This window comes from Bison bison, unplaced genomic scaffold (assembly GCF_000754665.1).
Source record: "Bison bison bison isolate TAMUID 2011002044 unplaced genomic scaffold, Bison_UMD1.0 scf7180017864269, whole genome shotgun sequence".
In the NCBI taxonomy this organism is placed as follows: domain Eukaryota; kingdom Metazoa; phylum Chordata; class Mammalia; order Artiodactyla; family Bovidae; genus Bison; species Bison bison.
Window position 1 is genome coordinate 175199 of NW_011494841.1, and position 5405 is coordinate 180603.

The window sequence follows — 5405 nt, forward strand, 5'->3', positions numbered from 1 at the left end:
ATGATCCAGCGGATGTTGGCAGTTTGATCTCTGGTTCCTCTGCCTTTTCTAAAACCAGCTTGAACATCAGGAAGTTCACAGTTCATGTATTGCTGAAGCCTGGCTTGGAGAATTTTGAGCATTACTTTACTAGCATGTGAGATAGTGCAAGAGCAAACTAAAGCCATGTTACAACAGGAATGTGATCAGCCCCACTCATTCACATTTTCTTTTTGGCATTATTCAGTTGCTAAGTCATGTCTGACTCTTTGCCACCCCATGGACTATAGCATGCTGTCCTTCACTATTTACGGGAGTTTGCTCAAATTCATGTTCATTGAGTCAGTGATGCTATCAATCCATCTCACCCTCTGCCTCTCCCTTTTATTGCTTTAAATCTTTCCCAGCATCAGGATCTTTTCTAAATGAGTTTGCTCTTTACATCAGGTAGCCGAAGTATCGGAGAAGGCAATGGCACCCCACTCCAGTACTCTTGCCTGGAGGGTCCCATAGGAGAGCCTGGTAGGCTGCAGTCCATGGGGTCTCGAAGAGTCAGACACAACTAAGTGACTTCACTTTCACTTTTCACTTTCACACATTGGAGAAGGAAACGGCAACCCACTCTGGTGTTCTTGCCTGGAGAATCCCAGGGACGGGAGGCTGGTGGGCTGCCATCTATGGGATCACGCAGAGTCGGACGCAACTGAAGCAACTTAGCAGCAGCAGCCAAAGTACTGGAGTTTCAGCTTCAGTCCTTCCAATAAATATTCAGAACTGATTTCCTTCAGGGTTGAATGGTTTGATCTCCATGTAATCCAAAGGCCTCTCAAGAGTCTTGCCAAACACCACAGTTTGAAAATATCAATTCTTCAAAGGTGGTGTTCAGCTTTCTTTACAGTCCAACTTTCATATCCATACATGACTTCTGGAAAAACCATAGCTTTGACTATACAGATTTCTTTGGCAATGTCTTCGCTTTTTAATACACCGTCTAGGCTTGTAATACTTTTCCTTCAAAGGAGCAAGCATTTTTTAATTTCATGGTTGCAGTCACCATCTGCAGTGATTTGGGAGCCCAAGAAAATAAAATCTACCACTGTTTCCATTGTTTCCCTATCTATTTGCCAGGACATGAAGGGACCAGATGCCATGATCTTAGTTTTTTGAGTGTTGAGTTTTAAACCAGCTTTTTCACTCTCCTGTTTCACTTGCATCAAGAGGCTCTTTAATTCCTCTAGCTTTCTGCCATAAGGGTGGTGTCACCTACATATCTGAGGTTATTAGTATTTCTCCCAGCAATCTTGATTCCAGCTTGTGCTTCATCCAGCCTGGCATTTTCCATAATGTACTCTGCATATAAGTTAAATAAGCAGGCTGACAATTACAGCCTTGACATACTCCTTGCCCAATTTGGAACCAGTCTGCTGTTCCATGTCCAGTTCTAACTGTTGCTTCTTGACCTGCATACAGGTTTCCTAGGAGGCAGGTAAGGTGGTCTGGTATTCCCATCTAAGAATTTTCAACAGTTTTTTTGTGATCCACACCATCAAATGTTTTAGCATAGTCAATGAAGCAGATGTTTTTTCTGGAATTCTCTTGCTTTTTCTATGATCCAACAAATGTTGGCGATTAGATCTCTGGTTCCTCTGCCTTTTCTAAATCCAGCTTGAACATCTGGAAGTTCTTGGTTCATGTACTGATGAAGCCTAGCTTGGAGAATTTTGATCATTACTTTGCTAGCATGAGAGATGAGTGCAATTGTGCAGGAGTCTGAATATTCTTTCACACTGCCTTTCTTTGGGGCTTCCCTTGAAGCTCAGCTGGTAAAGAATCCACCTGCAATGCAGGAGACTTGGTTTCAATCCCTGGGTTGGGAAGATACACTGGAGAAGGGAAAGGTTACCCACTCCAGTATTCTGGCCTGGAGAATTCCATGGACTGTATAGTCTATGGGGTCACAAACAGTCGGACACGACTGAGTGACTTTCATTCACTTCTTTGGGACTGGAATGAAAACTGACCTTTTTCAGTCCTGTGACCACTGCTGAGTTTTCCAAATTTGCTGGCATATTGAGTGCAGCCCTTTCACAGCATCATCTTTTAGGATGTGAAATAGTTCAGCTGGAATTCCATCACCTCCATTACATTTGTTTGTAGTGATGTTTCCTAAGGCCCACTTGACTTCACACTCCAGGATGTCTGGCTCTAGATGAGTGATCACACCATTGTGGTTATCTGGGTCATTAAGATCTTTTTTGTATAGTTCTTCTGTGGATTCTTGCCACCTTTTCTTAATATCTTTTGCTTTTGTTTGGTCCGTTTCTGTCCTTTATTGTGACCATCTTTGCATGAAATGCTCCCTTGATATCTCTAGGTTTCTTGAAGAGATCTCTAGTCTTTTCCATTCTATTGTTTTCATCTATTTCTTTGCATTGATCACTTAGGAACACTTTATCTGCGCTCCCTAGTCTTTGGAACTCTGCATTTGGATTAATATATCTTTCCTTTTCTCCTTTGCCTTTCACTTCTTTTCTTTTCTCAGCTACGTGTAAGGCCTCCTCAGACAACCATTTGCCTTTTTGCATTTCTTTTTCTTGAGGATGGTGTGATCACCGCCTTGTGTACAATGTTACAAAACTCCGTACATTGTTCTTCAGGCATTCTTATCCATCAGGTCTAATCCCTTGAATCTACTTGTTACTTCCACTGTATAATCGTAAGGGATTTGATTTAGGTCATACCTGAATGGCCTAGTAGTTTTCCCTACTTTCTTCAATTTAAGCCTGAACTTTGCAATAAGAAACTTATGATCTGAGCCACAGTCAGCTCCCAGCCTTGTTTTTGCTGACTGTATAGAGCTTCTCCATCTTTGGGTGCAAAGAATATAATCCAATTTTGTAATCGTCCATGTGTGGACATCACCACGTCTCTTGTGTTGCTGGAAAAGGGTGTTTGCTATGACTAGTGGCTTCTCTTCAAGCCTCAGTAAGAAGCACACACAAGGAGGAATGGGAGGTGGGGAAGGGAAAGTAAAGGAACATAAAACCAAGACAATAGGAGGTAACTAAAGGGATCCAAGCACTGTGGGGGGCTGAAACTTAATAATTTGAGGCCCTTCTTTAAAACACACACACAATTATAAACTAAAAACCACTGAGGCCCTTCCTAGTGCCTTGGAAGGGGCCCATGAAAGTGAGGACTCTGAAGTCTGAACTTTATTAGCTTTACAGTAAAATCTGCCCCATGAATGCCACTGATTCAGGCTCGGGGAGTAGACAGAACCTCAGAATAGTAACAACTGAAGGTGACCGCAGCCATCACCTACTTCGGTCTTCTCATTTCTCAGGTGAGAAATCCATCGGCCAGAAGTGATTAGATATCTCTGTGTCTGGAAGGCTGAGTGGTTAGGAGTTACACAAAGAAACTGGGAGGTAAGGTAGTCAGAAAGCAGTACGTGTGGCAATGAGCAGTGTGACACAACCAAGGAGGTCTCACTGCTTTACATGAACACAACATACTAAGGAAGGCACTGCTAGATTTCTGAGAGTGAGGAATGGCCAGGTTGGGAGAAAGCCACTCCAGTGACCTGAGAGATGGCAGATGCTGGGGAAATCAATACACAAAGAATGTGTGAAGCTGTGGTGGGGCAGGGGGTAGCTCCCAACAGCAAGGTCCAAACATGCGCAGGTCAGAGAGCACATGATGCTGGGAGGCCATGGTTCAGAAACAACAGCAACAGAGCACAAAGCACAAGGGTCACACTAGACACCGAGGACTCACAGAGCATAATACATTTGGGAGGTGAGAGGTGAGGAGCCTGATGCTGCAGACCTGCCTCCCATTCTCTGAATTGTCTCAAGTGCTCAAGTCAAAAATGTGGAAGTCACTTGAAATACCACCTCACTTTTCCCCACATCAAACTCACTTCCAAGTTCTCCCCACTACCATTTCCAAATTTTCAGTCCTAAAACTTCTCTTCCCTAAATGACTGCAAATGCCATCTTATCACACATAGTCATCCCGGACCACCACCAGTACACCTGTCAGATGACTCTTTTAATACTAAGATCTGATCACTTATTTGATCACATCTCTTGTTGTTCCTAGTTCTCCCAAAGGGGCTTCCCTGGTGGCTTAGTGATAAACAATCCTCCTGCAATTCAGGAGACTCAAGAGACATGGGTTTGATCCCTGGGTTGGGAAGATCCCCTGGAGGAGAAAATAGCAACCCACTCCAGTCTTCTTGCGGAAAAAATCCCACGGATAGAGGAGCCTGGCTGCCGGGAATATCCCATGGACAGAGGAACCTGGCAGGCTATAGTCCATAAAATCACAGTCAGACAGGACTGAGTGAGCACAATTCTCTCAAGCTTCCTGCCAACCCCTGTCAACCTATATTTTCCAGAATATGTCCAACTGTCTCAAACCTACATGTGGTAAGCACCGTTCCTGCTGCAATAATGAATGGCCTCTTGCCCACAGCACCTCTCAATTTGTACTTATTCGAAACTCAGCTAGAATCCCCCCTCCAGTACAGAGGTTTCTGTCCCCTCCTTGGCCGTCTAGGACAAACCATGTTCTCAGCCACCTACGCATCATCCCACCCGCCATTCTTCCCCCAAGGGCATGGTGCTTGCCGGGTACTGGAGCCCCAGCTCAGGACTGATGGGTGACTGGGGGAAGGCGCTCAAGTTCGGAGACGCACGTGCAGAGGTCAGAGGACGCCTCCCCGAGAGACAACAGACAGGGTCACCGGGGACCCGAAACCACACGCCTCTTTCCAGAGAGGGGTCGGGCCAGGGTGGCGCCAGGGGAAACAGGCAGGGCGCACAGCTGTGGGGTCGAGCGGTCAGGGAGACGCGGCTCAGGGACCGCGACGGCGCCGAATCGCGAGTGCATCCTCAGCACCGAGGCGATAGCCCCGCAGGCCCAGCCCTACCTAGAGACGCGCCAGGACACCGGAGACGCGCCCACGCCGCCCTCGGCCCTCAGCAGCGGTGCGCACTTCCGCTTCCCGTCGCGAGACCGCCCCGCCCACGAGAGGGCGGGGCCTGCGCGGCCGGCCGGGATGCGCCGGGAGCGCCACACGCAGGCGCCTGAGAGCGCTTGGCGGCGCCGGCTCCGGCTCAGCGCCCGTTGCCTCGGAAACCGCGCTGTGCTTCCGAGGTCGGGGTCACGACTCGCTCGGCTTCCGCATGCGTACCCGTTGGTGCTGTGGGCGGCGCAGCGGTTGTACGCTAGGTCGGGGTAGTATGGCGCAGTTTGGCATGAGAGCGCTGAGATGATGGGGTGAGCTGCAGCGAGACGGGAGGCTGGACCTGAGCCCCGGGCCTGGAGGAGCAGGCGGCGCGGGGTCCTGAACGGGTGGACTTTCAGGCTTGGCGCTCTGTCCACCTTACCATCTGTCCGATTGGGAGGAGGCCGGC

General features: G+C 48.0%; 1 protein-coding gene across 2 annotated transcripts in view; it reads right to left on the reverse strand.

Moving 5' to 3' along the window:
* Nucleotides 1–5003, reverse strand: part of FAM120B (family with sequence similarity 120B) — a 68187-nt gene extending 63184 nt beyond the window's left edge. For both annotated transcript variants that reach the window (XM_010848515.1, XM_010848514.1), the window contains exon 1: nucleotides 4919–5003. The gene's annotated coding sequence lies outside the window, so the exon portion shown is untranslated. The remainder of the gene's footprint in view (nucleotides 1–4918) is intronic.
* Between the last annotated feature and the right edge of the window lie 402 nt (nucleotides 5004–5405).